General features: G+C 43.2%; 17 non-coding genes across 17 annotated transcripts; 4 read left to right on the top strand and 13 right to left on the bottom strand.

Moving 5' to 3' along the window:
- The first annotated feature begins 447 nt into the window (after positions 1–447).
- On the top strand, positions 448–519 carry trnad-guc (transfer RNA aspartic acid (anticodon GUC)). Its single transcript has one exon. It is a non-coding gene; the product is annotated as a tRNA-Asp (tRNA).
- A 452-nt stretch (positions 520–971) lies between these two features.
- On the bottom strand, positions 972–1,086 carry LOC143730319 (U5 spliceosomal RNA). Its single transcript, XR_013200527.1, has one exon. It is a non-coding gene; the product is annotated as a U5 spliceosomal RNA (small nuclear RNA).
- Positions 1,087–2,134: 1,048 nt separating this feature from the next.
- On the bottom strand, positions 2,135–2,249 carry LOC143730200 (U5 spliceosomal RNA). The gene has a single exon (XR_013200419.1). It is a non-coding gene; the product is annotated as a U5 spliceosomal RNA (small nuclear RNA).
- Positions 2,250–3,299: 1,050 nt separating this feature from the next.
- On the bottom strand, positions 3,300–3,414 carry LOC143730199 (U5 spliceosomal RNA). Its single transcript, XR_013200418.1, has one exon. It is a non-coding gene; the product is annotated as a U5 spliceosomal RNA (small nuclear RNA).
- A 1,049-nt stretch (positions 3,415–4,463) lies between these two features.
- On the bottom strand, positions 4,464–4,578 carry LOC143730197 (U5 spliceosomal RNA). Its single transcript, XR_013200417.1, has one exon. It is a non-coding gene; the product is annotated as a U5 spliceosomal RNA (small nuclear RNA).
- Positions 4,579–5,815: 1,237 nt separating this feature from the next.
- On the top strand, positions 5,816–5,887 carry trnad-guc (transfer RNA aspartic acid (anticodon GUC)). The gene has a single exon. It is a non-coding gene; the product is annotated as a tRNA-Asp (tRNA).
- Positions 5,888–6,339: 452 nt separating this feature from the next.
- On the bottom strand, positions 6,340–6,454 carry LOC143730196 (U5 spliceosomal RNA). Its single transcript, XR_013200416.1, has one exon. It is a non-coding gene; the product is annotated as a U5 spliceosomal RNA (small nuclear RNA).
- A 1,043-nt stretch (positions 6,455–7,497) lies between these two features.
- On the bottom strand, positions 7,498–7,612 carry LOC143730195 (U5 spliceosomal RNA). Its single transcript, XR_013200415.1, has one exon. It is a non-coding gene; the product is annotated as a U5 spliceosomal RNA (small nuclear RNA).
- Positions 7,613–8,849: 1,237 nt separating this feature from the next.
- Positions 8,850–8,921, top strand: trnad-guc (transfer RNA aspartic acid (anticodon GUC)). Its single transcript has one exon. It is a non-coding gene; the product is annotated as a tRNA-Asp (tRNA).
- Positions 8,922–9,373: 452 nt separating this feature from the next.
- Positions 9,374–9,488, bottom strand: LOC143730318 (U5 spliceosomal RNA). The gene has a single exon (XR_013200526.1). It is a non-coding gene; the product is annotated as a U5 spliceosomal RNA (small nuclear RNA).
- Positions 9,489–10,536: 1,048 nt separating this feature from the next.
- Positions 10,537–10,651, bottom strand: LOC143730194 (U5 spliceosomal RNA). The gene has a single exon (XR_013200414.1). It is a non-coding gene; the product is annotated as a U5 spliceosomal RNA (small nuclear RNA).
- Positions 10,652–11,701: 1,050 nt separating this feature from the next.
- Positions 11,702–11,816, bottom strand: LOC143730193 (U5 spliceosomal RNA). Its single transcript, XR_013200413.1, has one exon. It is a non-coding gene; the product is annotated as a U5 spliceosomal RNA (small nuclear RNA).
- A 1,049-nt stretch (positions 11,817–12,865) lies between these two features.
- On the bottom strand, positions 12,866–12,980 carry LOC143730191 (U5 spliceosomal RNA). The gene has a single exon (XR_013200411.1). It is a non-coding gene; the product is annotated as a U5 spliceosomal RNA (small nuclear RNA).
- A 1,049-nt stretch (positions 12,981–14,029) lies between these two features.
- LOC143730190 (U5 spliceosomal RNA) lies at positions 14,030–14,144 on the bottom strand. Its single transcript, XR_013200410.1, has one exon. It is a non-coding gene; the product is annotated as a U5 spliceosomal RNA (small nuclear RNA).
- A 1,237-nt stretch (positions 14,145–15,381) lies between these two features.
- On the top strand, positions 15,382–15,453 carry trnad-guc (transfer RNA aspartic acid (anticodon GUC)). Its single transcript has one exon. It is a non-coding gene; the product is annotated as a tRNA-Asp (tRNA).
- A 451-nt stretch (positions 15,454–15,904) lies between these two features.
- Positions 15,905–16,019, bottom strand: LOC143730189 (U5 spliceosomal RNA). The gene has a single exon (XR_013200409.1). It is a non-coding gene; the product is annotated as a U5 spliceosomal RNA (small nuclear RNA).
- A 1,051-nt stretch (positions 16,020–17,070) lies between these two features.
- LOC143730188 (U5 spliceosomal RNA) lies at positions 17,071–17,185 on the bottom strand. The gene has a single exon (XR_013200408.1). It is a non-coding gene; the product is annotated as a U5 spliceosomal RNA (small nuclear RNA).
- Between the last annotated feature and the right edge of the window lie 458 nt (positions 17,186–17,643).

Genomic DNA, 17,643 nt, shown 5'->3' with positions numbered 1-17,643 from the left:
GAATAATGTTGCGAAACAATCGGTTCAAAGCTTTGTTTCTCCCATCACTACCCTTTTGTGCTTGGTAAAACTTACATTCACACTGCTGACACAAGACTCGAAGTTGTGAACTGGGAAAGTGTGGATGGTTTGACGACTACGAAGTTCCAGTCTTGGACAAAACAGCCAATTCTTTTAGCCACGCTCAATCTCTGGCCCAAACTATTGTGGTACTTTGTTACAAGCTGCCAAACGTCCTCTGTTCTTGAACAAACACATGTAGCTCTGCTGTGAGCAAGACAATTCTTGGATACCTCCATAGGACAGGGTGAGCTCTTTGGCCAAAATAAAAGGTTTAAATAATAATAACTCCATTAATGGAAAGCATATCCAGTATTACGTGACGTCTCAACGGTTGAGCATAGACAACAGTAACACACCGCCCAGAGAAGCAACTGTGATGACCAGTCCTCGTTAGTATAGTGGACAGTATCTCCGCCTGTCACGCGGAAGACCGGGGTTCGATTCCCCGACGGGGAGTATTCTTCTTTATCACGACCAAACACCTTGCATAAGCTCGGGCTTTACCGTGGAAGGTGCTGTTAAAGTCAACCTGCCGTTCAAGACTCGCTTGATTATTTTTAGCTAATTGCATTTGAAAGATTTTACTTTCAAGAAAGCGTTTGCAATAGGTTTGTAAAAGGTGTTTTTTGAATGTTTGGCCTGAGTCTTTTTTTTTGTGGGATTTTCACTGTTCTGACCAGCGTGTTCCGTTCCGAACGCTTGGAAACAGTGAATAATTTTGCGAAGCAATCAGTTCAAAGCTTTGTTTCTCCCATCACTACCCTTTTGTGCTTGGTAAAACTTACATTCACACCGCTGTCTTGGACAAAACAGCCAATTCTTTTAGCCACGCTCGATCTGTGGCCCAGCCTATTGTGGTACTTTGTTACAAGCTGCCAAACGTCCTCTGTTCTTGAACAAACACATGTAGCTCTGCTGTGAGCAGAGCATCCAAAAATATCAGAAACTCGCAAATGTTCCCCTCCACGGAAATCTTTAGTAAAAGGCGAAAGATTTATGCGTGAATTAAGAGAAACTCGAGCTGTAACCATGAGACGTTGGGACAATGTGGTCCCAAGCACATGCAACCATGCTCAGCAAGGGTAATGTCTGGTGCAGGCTCCTCCCATCCAGCTTATTTTCTTTAAAAAAAAACAATAATACAGCCATGTCCATTAGAGGAAGGAGCAAATGTAAACAGAATCTGCCCCATCACCAAATGTCCGCAAACCCTGTCCAAGAGGATGTCACTGAATCCGATAGTATGTCGAAGACCAGTGGTAGTATTCGCATGAGATTTTTATGAACTTCCTGGATGCTAAATGAACAAACCCTTCATCTCCTTGGATTGCGGGTGGATACCTCCATAGGACAGGGTGAGCTCCTTGGCCAAAATAAAAGGCTTAAATAATAATAACTCCATTAATGGAAAGCATATCCAGGATTAAGTGACGTCTCAACGGTTGAGCATAGACAACAGTACCGTACCGCCCAGAGAAGCCACTGTGATGACCAGTCCTCGTTAGTATAGTGGACAGTATCTCCGCCTGTCACGCGCAAGACCGGGGTTCGATTAGTCTTCTTCTTTATCACGACCAAACACCTTGCATAAGCTCAGGCTTTACCGTGGAAGGCGCTGTTAAAGTCAACCTGCCGTTCAAGACTCACTTGATTATGTTTAGCTAATTGCATTTGAAAGATTTTACTTTCAAGAAAGCTATTGCAATAGGTTTGTAAAAGGTGTTTTTTGAATGTTTGGCCTGAGTCTTTTTTTTTTGTTGCATTTTCACTGTTCTGACCAGTGTGTTGCGTTCCGAACGCTTGGAAACAGTGAATAATGTTGCGAAACAATCGGTTCAAAGCTTTGTTTCTCCCATCACTACCCTTTTGTGCTTGGTAAAACTTACATTCACACTGCTGACACAAGACTCGAAGATGTGAACTGGGAAAGTGTGGATGGTTTGACGACTACCCAGTTCCAGTCTTGGACAAAACAGCCAATTATTTTAGCCACGCTCGATCTGTGGCCCAGCCTATTGTGGTACTTTGTTACAAGCTGCCAAACGTCCTCTGTTCTTGAACAAACACATGTAGCTCTGCTGTGAGCAGAGCATCCAAAAATATCAGAAACTCGCAAATGTTCCCCTCCACGGAAATCTTTAGTAAAAGGCGAAAGATTTATGCGTGAATGAAGAGAAACTCGAGCTGTACCCATGAGACGTTGGGACAATGTGGTCCCAAGCACATGCAACCATGCTCAGCAAGGGTAATGTCTGGTGCAGGCTCCTCCCATCCAGCTTATTTTCTTTAAAAAAAAACACAATAATACAGCCATATCCATTAGAGGAAGGAGCAAATGTAAAAAGAATCTGCCCCATCACCAAATGTCCGCAAACCCTGTCCAAGAGGATGTCACTGAATCCGATAGTATGTCGAAGACCAGTGGTAGTATTCGCATGAGATTTTTATGAACTTCCTGGATGCTAAATGAACAAACCCTTCATCTCCTTGGATTGCGGGTGGATACCTCCATAGGACAGGGTGAGCTCCTTGGCCAAAATAAAAGGCTTAAATAATAATAACTCCATTAATGGAAAGCATATCCAGTATTAAGTGACGTCTCAACGGTTGAGCATAGACAACAGTACCGTACCGCCCAGAGAAGCAATTGGGATGACCAGTCCTCGTTAGTATAGTGGACAGTATCTCCGCCTGTCACGCGGAAGACCGGGGTTCGATTAGTCTTCTTCTTTATCACGACCAAACACCTTGCATAAGCTCAGGCTTTACCGTGGAAGGCGCTGTTAAAGTCAACCTGCCGTTCAAGACTCACTTGATTATGTTTAGCTAATTGCATTTGAAAGATTTTACTTTCAAGAAAGCTATTGCAATAGGTTTGTAAAAGGTGTTTTTTGAATGTTTGGCCTGAGTCTTTTTTTTTTGTTGCATTTTCACTGTTCTGACCAGTGTGTTGCGTTCCGAACGCTTGGAAACAATGAATAATGTTGCGAAACAATCGGTTCAAAGCTTTGTTTCTCCCATCACTACCCTTTTGTGCTTGGTAAAACTTACATTCACACTGCTGACACAAGACTCGAAGATGTGAACTGGGAAAGTCTGGATGGTTTGACGACTACCCAGTTCCAGTCTTGGACAAAACAGCCAAATCTTTTAGCCACGCTCGATCTGTGGCCCAGCCTATTGTGGTACTTTGTTACAAGCTGCCAAACATCCTCTATTCTTGAACAAACACATGTAGCTCTGCTGTGAGCAGAGCATCCAAAAATATCAGAAACTCGCAAATGTTCCCCTCCACGGAAATCTTTAGTAAAAGGCGAAAGATTTATGCGTGAATGAAGAGAAACTCGAGCTGTAACCATGAGACGTTGGGACAATGTGGTCCCAAGCACATGCAACCATGCTCAGCAAGGGTAATGTCTGGTGCAGGCTCCTCCCATCCAGCTTATTTTCTTTAAAAAAAACACAATAATACAGCCATATCCATTAGAGGAAGGAGCAAATGTAAAAAGAATCTGCCCCATCACCAAATGTCCGCAAACCCTGTCCAAGAGGATGTCACTGAATCCGATAGTATGTCGAAGACCAGTGGTAGTATTCGCATGAGATTTTTATGAACTTCCTGGATGCTAAATGAACAAACCCTTCATCTCCTTGGATTGCGGGTGGATACCTCCATAGGACAGGGTGAGCTCCTTGGCCAAAATAAAAGGCTTAAATAATAATAACTCCATTAATGGAAAGCATATCCAGTATTAAGTGACGTCTCAACGGTTGAGCATAGACAACAGTACCGTACCGCCCAGAGAAGCAATTGGGATGACCAGTCCTCGTTAGTATAGTGGACAGTATCTCCGCCTGTCACGCGGAAGACCGGGGTTCGATTAGTCTTCTTCTTTATCACGACCAAACACCTTGCATAAGCTCAGGCTTTACCGTGGAAGGCGCTGTTAAAGTCAACCTGCCGTTCAAGACTCACTTGATTATGTTTAGCTAATTGCATTTGAAAGATTTTACTTTCAAGAAAGCTATTGCAATAGGTTTGTAAAAGGTGTTTTTTGAATGTTTGGCCTGAGTCTTTTTTTTTTGTTGCATTTTCACTGTTCTGACCAGTGTGTTGCGTTCCGAACGATTGGAAACAGTGAATAATGTTGCGAAACAATCGGTTCAAAGCTTTGTTTCTCCCATCACTACCCTTTTGTGCTTGGTAAAACTTACATTCACACTGCTGACACAAGACTCGAAGATGTGAACTGGGAAAGTGTGGATGGTTTGACGACTACCCAGTTCCAGTCTTGGACAAAACAGCCAATTCTTTTAGCCACGCTCGATCTGTGGCCCAGCCTATTGTGGTACTTTGTTACAAGCTGCCAAACGTCCTCTGTTCTTGAACAAACACATGTAGCTCTGCTGTGAGCAGAGCATCCAAAAATATCAGAAACTCGCAAATGTTCCCCTCCACGGAAATCTTTAGTAAAAGGCGAAAGATTTATGCGTGAATGAAGAGAAACTCGAGCTGTACCCATGAGACGTTGGGACAATGTGGTCCCAAGCACATGCAACCATGCTCAGCAAGGGTAATGTCTGGTGCAGGCTGCTCCCATCCAGCTTTTTTCTTTAAAAAAAAAACAATAATACAGCCATATCCATTAGAGGAAGGAGCAAATGTAAAAAGAATCTGCCCCATCACCAAATGTCCGCAAACCCTGTCCAAGAGGATGTCACTGAATCCGATAGTATGTCGAAGACCAGTGGTAGTATTCGCATGAGATTTTTATGAACTTCCTGGATGCTAAATGAACAAACCCTTCATCTCCTTGGATTGCGGGTGGATACCTCCATAGGACAGGGTGAGCTCCTTGGCCAAAATAAAAGGCTTAAATAATAATAACTCCATTAATGGAAAGCATATCCAGTATTAAGTGACGTCTCAACGGTTGAGCATAGACAACAGTACCGTACCGCCCAGAGAAGCAATTGGGATGACCAGTCCTCGTTAGTATAGTGGACAGTATCTCCGCCTGTCACGCGGAAGACCGGGGTTCGATTAGTCTTCTTCTTTATCACGACCAAACACCTTGCATAAGCTCAGGCTTTACCGTGGAAGGCGCTGTTAAAGTCAACCTGCCGTTCAAGACTCACTTGATTATGTTTAGCTAATTGCATTTGAAAGATTTTACTTTCAAGAAAGCGTTTGCAATAGGTTTGTAAAAGGTGTTTTTTGAATGTTTGGCCTGAGTCTTTTTTTTTGTTGTTGCATTTTCACTGTTCTGACCAGTGTGTTGCGTTCCGAACGCTTGGAAACAGTGAATAATGTTGCGAAACAATCGGTTCAAAGCTTTGTTTCTCCCATCACTACCCTTTTGTGCTTGGTAAAACTTACATTCACACTGCTGACACAAGACTCGAAGTTGTGAACTGGGAAAGTGTGGATGGTTTGACGACTACGAAGTTCCAGTCTTGGACAAAACAGCCAATTCTTTTAGCCACGCTCAATCTCTGGCCCAAACTATTGTGGTACTTTGTTACAAGCTGCCAAACGTCCTCTGTTCTTGAACAAACACATGTAGCTCTGCTGTGAGCAAGACAATTCTTGGATACCTCCATAGGACAGGGTGAGCTCTTTGGCCAAAATAAAAGGTTTAAATAATAATAACTCCATTAATGGAAAGCATATCCAGTATTACGTGACGTCTCAACGGTTGAGCATAGACAACAGTAACAAACCGCCCAGAGAAGCAACTGTGATGACCAGTCCTCGTTAGTATAGTGGACAGTATCTCCGCCTGTCACGCGGAAGACCGGGGTTCGATTCCCCGACGGGGAGTATTCTTCTTTATCACGACCAAACACCTTGCATAAGCTCGGGCTTTACCGTGCAAGGTGCTGTTAAAGTCAACCTGCCGTTCAAGACTCGCTTGATTATTTTTAGCTAATTGCATTTGAAAGATTTTACTTTCAAGAAAGCGTTTGCAATAGGTTTGTAAAAGGTGTTTTTTGAATGTTTGGCCTGAGTCTTTTTTTTTGTGGGATTTTCACTGTTCTGACCAGCGTGTTCCGTTCCGAACGCTTGGAAACAGTGAATAATTTTGCGAAGCAATCAGTTCAAAGCTTTGTTTCTCCCATCACTACCCTTTTGTGCTTGGTAAAACTTACATTCACACCGCTGTCTTGGACAAAACAGCCAATTCTTTTAGCCACGCTCGATCTGTGGCCCAGCCTATTGTGGTACTTTGTTACAAGCTGCCAAACGTCCTCTGTTCTTGAACAAACACATGTAGCTCTGCTGTGAGCAGAGCATCCAAAAATATCAGAAACTCGCAAATGTTCCCCTCCACGGAAATCTTTAGTAAAAGGCGAAAGATTTATGCGTGAATGAAGAGAAACTCGAGCTGTAACCATGAGACGTTGGGACAATGTGGTCCCAAGCACATGCAACCATGCTCAGCAAGGGTAATGTCTGGTGCAGGCTCCTCCCATCCAGCTTATTTTCTTTAAAAAAAACACAATAATACAGCCATATCCATTAGAGGAAGGAGCAAATGTAAAAAGAATCTGCCCCATCACCAAATGTCCGCAAACCCTGTCCAAGAGGATGTCACTGAATCCGATAGTATGTCGAAGACCAGTGGTAGTATTCGCATGAGATTTTTATGAACTTCCTGGATGCTAAATGAACAAACCCTTCATCTCCTTGGATTGCGGGTGGATACCTCCATAGGACAGGGTGAGCTCCTTGGCCAAAATAAAAGGCTTAAATAATAATAACTCCATTAATGGAAAGCATATCCAGTATTAAGTGACGTCTCAACGGTTGAGCATAGACAACAGTACCGTACCGCCCAGAGAAGCAATTGGGATGTCCTCGTTAGTATAGTGGACAGTATCTCCGCCTGTCACGCGGAAGACCGGGGTTCGATTAGTCTTCTTCTTTATCACGACCAAACACCTTGCATAAGCTCAGGCTTTACCGTGGAAGGCGCTGTTAAAGTCAACCTGCCGTTCAAGACTCACTTGATTATGTTTAGCTAATTGCATTTGAAAGATTTTACTTTCAAGAAAGCTATTGCAATAGGTTTGTAAAAGGTGTTTTTTGAATGTTTGGCCTGAGTCTTTTTTTTTGTTGCATTTTCACTGTTCTGACCAGTGTGTTGCGTTCCGAACGATTGGAAACAGTGAATAATGTTGCGAAACAATCGGTTCAAAGCTTTGTTTCTCCCATCACTACCCTTTTGTGCTTGGTAAAACTTACATTCACACTGCTGACACAAGACTCGAAGATGTGAACTGGGAAAGTGTGGATGGTTTGACGACTACCCAGTTCCAGTCTTGGACAAAACAGCCAATTCTTTTAGCCACGCTCGATCTGTGGCCCAGCCTATTATGGTACTTTGTTACAAGCTGCCAAACGTCCTCTGTTCTTGAACAAATACATGTAGCTCTGCTGTGAGCAGAGCATCCAAAAATATCAGAAACTCGCAAATGTTCCCCTCCACGGAAATCTTTAGTAAAAGGCGAAAGATTTATGCGTGAATGAAGAGAAACTCGAGCTGTACCCATGAGACGTTGGGACAATGTGGTCCCAAGCACATGCAACCATGCTCAGCAAGGGTAATGTCTGGTGCAGGCTGCTCCCATCCAGCTTTTTTCTTTAAAAAAAAAACAATAATACAGCCATATCCATTAGAGGAAGGAGCAAATGTAAAAAGAATCTGCCCCATCACCAAATGTCCGCAAACCCTGTCCAAGAGGATGTCACTGAATCCGATAGTATGTCGAAGACCAGTGGTAGTATTCGCATGAGATTTTTATGAACTTCCTGGATGCTAAATGAACAAACCCTTCATCTCCTTGGATTGCGGGTGGATACCTCCATAGGACAGGGTGAGCTCCTTGGCCAAAATAAAAGGCTTAAATAATAATAACTCCATTAATGGAAAGCATATCCAGTATTAAGTGACGTCTCAACGGTTGAGCATAGACAACAGTACCGTACCGCCCAGAGAAGCAATTGGGATGACCAGTCCTCGTTAGTATAGTGGACAGTATCTCCGCCTGTCACGCGGAAGACCGGGGTTCGATTAGTCTTCTTCTTTATCACGACCAAACACCTTGCATAAGCTCAGGCTTTACCGTGGAAGGCGCTGTTAAAGTCAACCTGCCGTTCAAGACTCACTTGATTATGTTTAGCTAATTGCATTTGAAAGATTTTACTTTCAAGAAAGCTATTGCAATAGGTTTGTAAAAGGTGTTTTTTGAATGTTTGGCCTGAGTCTTTTTTTTTGTTGTTGCATTTTCACTGTTCTGACCAGTGTGTTGCGTTCCGAACGCTTGGAAACAGTGAATAATGTTGCGAAACAATCGGTTCAAAGCTTTGTTTCTCCCATCACTACCCTTTTGTGCTTGGTAAAACTTACATTCACACTGCTGACACAAGACTCGAAGTTGTGAACTGGGAAAGTGTGGATGGTTTGACGACTACGAAGTTCCAGTCTTGGACAAAACAGCCAATTCTTTTAGCCACGCTCAATCTCTGGCCCAAACTATTGTGGTACTTTGTTACAAGCTGCCAAACGTCCTCTGTTCTTGAACAAACACATGTAGCTCTGCTGTGAGCAAGACAATTCTTGGATACCTCCATAGGACAGGGTGAGCTCTTTGGCCAAAATAAAAGGTTTAAATAATAATAACTCCATTAATGGAAAGCATATCCAGTATTACGTGACGTCTCAACGGTTGAGCATAGACAACAGTAACACACCGCCCAGAGAAGCAACTGTGATGACCAGTCCTCGTTAGTATAGTGGACAGTATCTCCGCCTGTCACGCGGAAGACCGGGGTTCGATTCCCCGACGGGGAGTATTCTTCTTTATCACGACCAAACACCTTGCATAAGCTCGGGCTTTACCGTGGAAGGTGCTGTTAAAGTCAACCTGCCGTTCAAGACTCGCTTGATTATTTTTAGCTAATTGCATTTGAAAGATTTTACTTTCAAGAAAGCGTTTGCAATAGGTTTGTAAAAGGTGTTTTTTGAATGTTTGGCCTGAGTCTTTTTTTTTGTGGGATTTTCACTGTTCTGACCAGCGTGTTCCGTTCCGAACGCTTGGAAACAGTGAATAATTTTGCGAAGCAATCAGTTCAAAGCTTTGTTTCTCCCATCACTACCCTTTTGTGCTTGGTAAAACTTACATTCACACCGCTGTCTTGGACAAAACAGCCAATTCTTTTAGCCACGCTCGATCTGTGGCCCAGCCTATTGTGGTACTTTGTTACAAGCTGCCAAACGTCCTCTGTTCTTGAACAAACACATGTAGCTCTGCTGTGAGCAGAGCATCCAAAAATATCAGAAACTCGCAAATGTTCCCCTCCACGGAAATCTTTAGTAAAAGGCGAAAGATTTATGCGTGAATTAAGAGAAACTCGAGCTGTAACCATGAGACGTTGGGACAATGTGGTCCCAAGCACATGCAACCATGCTCAGCAAGGGTAATGTCTGGTGCAGGCTCCTCCCATCCAGCTTATTTTCTTTAAAAAAAAACAATAATACAGCCATGTCCATTAGAGGAAGGAGCAAATGTAAACAGAATCTGCCCCATCACCAAATGTCCGCAAACCCTGTCCAAGAGGATGTCACTGAATCCGATAGTATGTCGAAGACCAGTGGTAGTATTCGCATGAGATTTTTATGAACTTCCTGGATGCTAAATGAACAAACCCTTCATCTCCTTGGATTGCGGGTGGATACCTCCATAGGACAGGGTGAGCTCCTTGGCCAAAATAAAAGGCTTAAATAATAATAACTCCATTAATGGAAAGCATATCCAGGATTAAGTGACGTCTCAACGGTTGAGCATAGACAACAGTACCGTACCGCCCAGAGAAGCCACTGTGATGACCAGTCCTCGTTAGTATAGTGGACAGTATCTCCGCCTGTCACGCGCAAGACCGGGGTTCGATTAGTCTTCTTCTTTATCACGACCAAACACCTTGCATAAGCTCAGGCTTTACCGTGGAAGGCGCTGTTAAAGTCAACCTGCCGTTCAAGACTCACTTGATTATGTTTAGCTAATTGCATTTGAAAGATTTTACTTTCAAGAAAGCTATTGCAATAGGTTTGTAAAAGGTGTTTTTTGAATGTTTGGCCTGAGTCTTTTTTTTTTGTTGCATTTTCACTGTTCTGACCAGTGTGTTGCGTTCCGAACGCTTGGAAACAGTGAATAATGTTGCGAAACAATCGGTTCAAAGCTTTGTTTCTCCCATCACTACCCTTTTGTGCTTGGTAAAACTTACATTCACACTGCTGACACAAGACTCGAAGATGTGAACTGGGAAAGTGTGGATGGTTTGACGACTACCCAGTTCCAGTCTTGGACAAAACAGCCAATTATTTTAGCCACGCTCGATCTGTGGCCCAGCCTATTGTGGTACTTTGTTACAAGCTGCCAAACGTCCTCTGTTCTTGAACAAACACATGTAGCTCTGCTGTGAGCAGAGCATCCAAAAATATCAGAAACTCGCAAATGTTCCCCTCCACGGAAATCTTTAGTAAAAGGCGAAAGATTTATGCGTGAATGAAGAGAAACTCGAGCTGTACCCATGAGACGTTGGGACAATGTGGTCCCAAGCACATGCAACCATGCTCAGCAAGGGTAATGTCTGGTGCAGGCTCCTCCCATCCAGCTTATTTTCTTTAAAAAAAAACACAATAATACAGCCATATCCATTAGAGGAAGGAGCAAATGTAAAAAGAATCTGCCCCATCACCAAATGTCCGCAAACCCTGTCCAAGAGGATGTCACTGAATCCGATAGTATGTCGAAGACCAGTGGTAGTATTCGCATGAGATTTTTATGAACTTCCTGGATGCTAAATGAACAAACCCTTCATCTCCTTGGATTGCGGGTGGATACCTCCATAGGACAGGGTGAGCTCCTTGGCCAAAATAAAAGGCTTAAATAATAATAACTCCATTAATGGAAAGCATATCCAGTATTAAGTGACGTCTCAACGGTTGAGCATAGACAACAGTACCGTACCGCCCAGAGAAGCAATTGGGATGACCAGTCCTCGTTAGTATAGTGGACAGTATCTCCGCCTGTCACGCGGAAGACCGGGGTTCGATTAGTCTTCTTCTTTATCACGACCAAACACCTTGCATAAGCTCAGGCTTTACCGTGGAAGGCGCTGTTAAAGTCAACCTGCCGTTCAAGACTCACTTGATTATGTTTAGCTAATTGCATTTGAAAGATTTTACTTTCAAGAAAGCTATTGCAATAGGTTTGTAAAAGGTGTTTTTTGAATGTTTGGCCTGAGTCTTTTTTTTTTGTTGCATTTTCACTGTTCTGACCAGTGTGTTGCGTTCCGAACGCTTGGAAACAATGAATAATGTTGCGAAACAATCGGTTCAAAGCTTTGTTTCTCCCATCACTACCCTTTTGTGCTTGGTAAAACTTACATTCACACTGCTGACACAAGACTCGAAGATGTGAACTGGGAAAGTCTGGATGGTTTGACGACTACCCAGTTCCAGTCTTGGACAAAACAGCCAAATCTTTTAGCCACGCTCGATCTGTGGCCCAGCCTATTGTGGTACTTTGTTACAAGCTGCCAAACATCCTCTATTCTTGAACAAACACATGTAGCTCTGCTGTGAGCAGAGCATCCAAAAATATCAGAAACTCGCAAATGTTCCCCTCCACGGAAATCTTTAGTAAAAGGCGAAAGATTTATGCGTGAATGAAGAGAAACTCGAGCTGTAACCATGAGACGTTGGGACAATGTGGTCCCAAGCACATGCAACCATGCTCAGCAAGGGTAATGTCTGGTGCAGGCTCCTCCCATCCAGCTTATTTTCTTTAAAAAAAACACAATAATACAGCCATATCCATTAGAGGAAGGAGCAAATGTAAAAAGAATCTGCCCCATCACCAAATGTCCGCAAACCCTGTCCAAGAGGATGTCACTGAATCCGATAGTATGTCGAAGACCAGTGGTAGTATTCGCATGAGATTTTTATGAACTTCCTGGATGCTAAATGAACAAACCCTTCATCTCCTTGGATTGCGGGTGGATACCTCCATAGGACAGGGTGAGCTCCTTGGCCAAAATAAAAGGCTTAAATAATAATAACTCCATTAATGGAAAGCATATCCAGTATTAAGTGACGTCTCAACGGTTGAGCATAGACAACAGTACCGTACCGCCCAGAGAAGCAATTGGGATGACCAGTCCTCGTTAGTATAGTGGACAGTATCTCCGCCTGTCACGCGGAAGACCGGGGTTCGATTAGTCTTCTTCTTTATCACGACCAAACACCTTGCATAAGCTCAGGCTTTACCGTGGAAGGCGCTGTTAAAGTCAACCTGCCGTTCAAGACTCACTTGATTATGTTTAGCTAATTGCATTTGAAAGATTTTACTTTCAAGAAAGCTATTGCAATAGGTTTGTAAAAGGTGTTTTTTGAATGTTTGGCCTGAGTCTTTTTTTTTTGTTGCATTTTCACTGTTCTGACCAGTGTGTTGCGTTCCGAACGCTTGGAAACAATGAATAATGTTGCGAAACAATCGGTTCAAAGCTTTGTTTCTCCCATCACTACCCTTTTGTGCTTGGTAAAACTTACATTCACACTGCTGACACAAGACTCGAAGATGTGAACTGGGAAAGTCTGGATGGTTTGACGACTACCCAGTTCCAGTCTTGGACAAAACAGCCAAATCTTTTAGCCACGCTCGATCTGTGGCCCAGCCTATTGTGGTACTTTGTTACAAGCTGCCAAACATCCTCTATTCTTGAACAAACACATGTAGCTCTGCTGTGAGCAGAGCATCCAAAAATATCAGAAACTCGCAAATGTTCCCCTCCACGGAAATCTTTAGTAAAAGGCGAAAGATTTATGCGTGAATGAAGAGAAACTCGAGCTGTAACCATGAGACGTTGGGACAATGTGGTCCCAAGCACATGCAACCATGCTCAGCAAGGGTAATGTCTGGTGCAGGCTCCTCCCATCCAGCTTATTTTCTTTAAAAAAAACACAATAATACAGCCATATCCATTAGAGGAAGGAGCAAATGTAAAAAGAATCTGCCCCATCACCAAATGTCCGCAAACCCTGTCCAAGAGGATGTCACTGAATCCGATAGTATGTCGAAGACCAGTGGTAGTATTCGCATGAGATTTTTATGAACTTCCTGGATGCTAAATGAACAAACCCTTCATCTCCTTGGATTGCGGGTGGATACCTCCATAGGACAGGGTGAGCTCCTTGGCCAAAATAAAAGGCTTAAATAATAATAACTCCATTAATGGAAAGCATATCCAGTATTAAGTGACGTCTCAACGGTTGAGCATAGACAACAGTACCGTACCGCCCAGAGAAGCAATTGGGATGACCAGTCCTCGTTAGTATAGTGGACAGTATCTCCGCCTGTCACGCGGAAGACCGGGGTTCGATTAGTCTTCTTCTTTATCACGACCAAACACCTTGCATAAGCTCAGGCTTTACCGTGGAAGGCGCTGTTAAAGTCAACCTGCCGTTCAAGACTCACTTGATTATGTTTAGCTAATTGCATTTGAAAGATTTTACTTTCAAGAAAGCTATTGCAATAGGTTTGTAAAAGGTGTTTTTTGAATGTTTGGCCTGAGTCTTTTTTTTTTGTTGCATTTTCACTGTTCTGACCAGTGTGTTGCGTTCCGAACGATTGGAAACAGTGAATAATGTTGCGAAACAATCGGTTCAAAGCTTTGTTTCTCCCATCACTACCCTTTTGTGCTTGGTAAAACTTACATTCACACTGCTGACACAAGACTCGAAGATGTGAACTGGGAAAGTGTGGATGGTTTGACGACTACCCAGTTCCAGTCTTGGACAAAACAGCCAATTCTTTTAGCCACGCTCGATCTGTGGCCCAGCCTATTGTGGTACTTTGTTACAAGCTGCCAAACGTCCTCTGTTCTTGAACAAACACATGTAGCTCTGCTGTGAGCAGAGCATCCAAAAATATCAGAAACTCGCAAATGTTCCCCTCCACGGAAATCTTTAGTAAAAGGCGAAAGATTTATGCGTGAATGAAGAGAAACTCGAGCTGTACCCATGAGACGTTGGGACAATGTGGTCCCAAGCACATATAACCATGCTCAGCAAGGGTAATGTCTGGTGCAGGCTGCTCCCATCCAGCTTTTTTCTTTAAAAAAAAAACAATAATACAGCCATATCCATTAGAGGAAGGAGCAAATGTAAAAAGAATCTGCCCCATCACCAAATGTCCGCAAACCCTGTCCAAGAGGATGTCACTGAATCCGATAGTATGTCGAAGACCAGTGGTAGTATTCGCATGAGATTTTTATGAACTTCCTGGATGCTAAATAAACAAACCCTTCATCTCCTTGGATTACGGGTGGATACCTCCATAGGACAGGGTGAGCTCCTTGGCCAAAATAAAAGGCTTAAATAATAATAACTCCATTAATGGAAAGCATATCCAGTATTAAGTGACGTCTCAACGGTTGAGCATAGACAACAGTACCGTACCGCCCAGAGAAGCAATTGGGATGACCAGTCCTCGTTAGTATAGTGGACAGTATCTCCGCCTGTCACGCGGAAGACCGGGGTTCGATTAGTCTTCTTCTTTATCACGACCAAACACCTTGCATAAGCTCAGGCTTTACCGTGGAAGGCGCTGTTAAAGTCAACCTGCCGTTCAAGACTCACTTGATTATGTTTAGCTAATTGCATTTGAAAGATTTTACTTTCAAGAAAGCGTTTGCAATAGGTTTGTAAAAGGTGTTTTTTGAATGTTTGGCCTGAGTCTTTTTTTTTGTTGTTGCATTTTCACTGTTCTGACCAGTGTGTTGCGTTCCGAACGCTTGGAAACAGTGAATAATGTTGCGAAACAATCGGTTCAAAGCTTTGTTTCTCCCATCACTACCCTTTTGTGCTTGGTAAAACTTACATTCACACTGCTGACACAAGACTCGAAGTTGTGAACTGGGAAAGTGTGGATGGTTTGACGACTACCAAGTTCCAGTCTTGGACAAAACAGCCAATTCTTTTAGCCACGCTCAATCTCTGGCCCAAACTATTGTGGTACTTTGTTACAAGCTGCCAAACGTCCTCTGTTCTTGAACAAACACATGTAGCTCTGCTGTGAGCAAGACAATCCTTGGATACCTCCATAGGACAGGGTGAGCTCTTTGGCCAAAATAAAAGGTTTAAATAATAATAACTCCATTAATGGAAAGCATATCCAGTATTACGTGACGTCTCAACGGTTGAGCATAGACAACAGTAACACACCGCCCAGAGAAGCAACTGTGATGACCAGTCCTCGTTAGTATAGTGGACAGTATCTCCGCCTGTCACGCGGAAGACCGGGGTTCGATTCCCCGACGGGGAGTATTCTTCTTTATCACGACCAAACACCTTGCATAAGCTCGGGCTTTACCGTGGAAGGTGCTGTTAAAGTCAACCTGCCGTTCAAGACTCGCTTGATTATTTTTAGCTAATTGCATTTGAAAGATTTTACTTTCAAGAAAGCGTTTGCAATAGGTTTGTAAAAGGTGTTTTTTGAATGTTTGGCCTGAGTCTTTTTTTTGTGGGATTTTCACTGTTCTGACCAGCGTGTTCCGTTCCGAACGCTTGGAAACAGTGAATAATTTTGCGAAGCAATCAGTTCAAAGCTTTGTTTCTCCCATCACTACCCTTTTGTGCTTGGTAAAACTTACATTCACACCGCTGTCTTGGACAAAACAGCCAATTCTTTTAGCCACGCTCGATCTGTGGCCCAGCCTATTGTGGTACTTTGTTACAAGCTGCCAAACGTCCTCTGTTCTTGAACAAACACATGTAGCTCTGCTGTGAGCAGAGCATCCAAAAATATCAGAAACTCGCAAATGTTCCCCTCCACGGAAATCTTTAGTAAAAGGCGAAAGATTTATGCGTGAATGAAGAGAAACTCGAGCTGTACCCATGAGTCGTTGGGACAATGTGGTCCCAAGCACATGCAACCATGCTCAGCAAGGGTAATGTCTGGTGCAGGCTCCTCCCATCCAGCTTATTTTCTTTAAAAAAAAACACAATAATACAGCCATATCCATTAGAGGAAGGAGCAAATGTAAAAAGAATCTGCCCCATCACCAAATGTCCGCAAACCCTGTCCAAGAGGATGTCACTGAATCCGATAGTATGTCGAAGACCAGTGGTAGTATTCGCATGAGATTTTTATGAACTTCCTGGATGCTAAATGAACAAACCCTTCATCTCCTTGGATTGCGGGTGGATACCTCCATAGGACAGGGTGAGCTCCTTGGCCAAAATAAAAGGCTTAAATAATAATAACTCCATTAATGGAAAGCATATCCAGTATTAAGTGACGTCTCAACGGTTGAGCATAGACAACAGTACCGTACCGCCCAGAGAAGCAATTGGGATGACCAGTCCTCGTTAGTATAGTGGACAGTATCTCCGCCTGTCACGCGGAAGACCGGGGTTCGATTAGTCTTCTTCTTTATCACGACCAAACACCTTGCATAAGCTCAGGCTTTACCGTGGAAGGCGCTGTTAAAGTCAACCTGCCGTTCAAGACTCACTTGATTATGTTTAGCTAATTGCATTTAAAAGATTTTACTTTCAAGAAATCGTTTGCAATAGGTTTGTAAAAGGTGTTTTTTGAATGTTTGGCCTGAGTCTTTTTTTTTTTGTTGCATTTTCACTGTTCTGACCAGTGTGTTGCGTTCCGAACGCTTGGAAACAGTGAATAATGTTGCGAAACAATCGGTTCAAAGCTTTGTTTCTCCCATCACTACCCTTTTGTGCTTGGTAAAACTTACATTCACACTGCTGACACAAGACTCGAAGATGTGAACTGGGAAAGTGTGGATGGTTTGACGACTACCCAGTTCCAGTCTTGGACAAAACAGCCAATTATTTTAGCCACGCTCGATCTGTGGCCCAGCCTATTGTGGTACTTTGTTACAAGCTGCCAAACGTCCTCTGTTCTTGAACAAACACATGTAGCTCTGCTGTGAGCAGAGCATCCAAAAATATCAGAAACTCGCAAATGTTCCCCTCCACGGAAATCTTTAGTAAAAGGCGAAAGATTTATGCGTGAATGAAGAGAAACTCGAGCTGTACCCATGAGACGTTGGGACAATGTGGTCCCAAGCACATGCAACCATGCTCAGCAAGGGTAATGTCTGGTGCAGGCTCCTCCCATCCAGCTTATTTTCTTTAAAAAAAAACACAATAATACAGCCATATCCATTAGAGGAAGGAGCAAATGTAAAAAGAATCTGCCCCATCACCAAATGTCCGCAAACCCTGTCCAAGAGGATGTCACTGAATCCGATAGTATGTCGAAGACCAGTGGTAGTATTCGCATGAGATTTTTATGAACTTCCTGGATGCTAAATGAACAAACCCTTCATCTCCTTGGATTGCGGGTGGATACCTCCATAGGACAGGGTGAGCTCCTTGGCCAAAATAAAAGGCTTAAATAATAATAACTCCATTAATGGAAAGCATATCCAGTATTAAGTGACGTCTCAACGGTTGAGCATAGACAACAGTACCGTACCGCCCAGAGAAG

The sequence above is a fragment of the Siphateles boraxobius genome, unplaced genomic scaffold (genome assembly GCF_051911475.1).
Source record: "Siphateles boraxobius isolate OS27281-9 unplaced genomic scaffold, OSU_SipBor_1 8, whole genome shotgun sequence".
Classification (NCBI taxonomy): Eukaryota; Metazoa; Chordata; class Actinopteri; order Cypriniformes; family Leuciscidae; genus Siphateles; species Siphateles boraxobius.
This window is presented reverse-complemented; position numbering and strand designations above follow the sequence as displayed.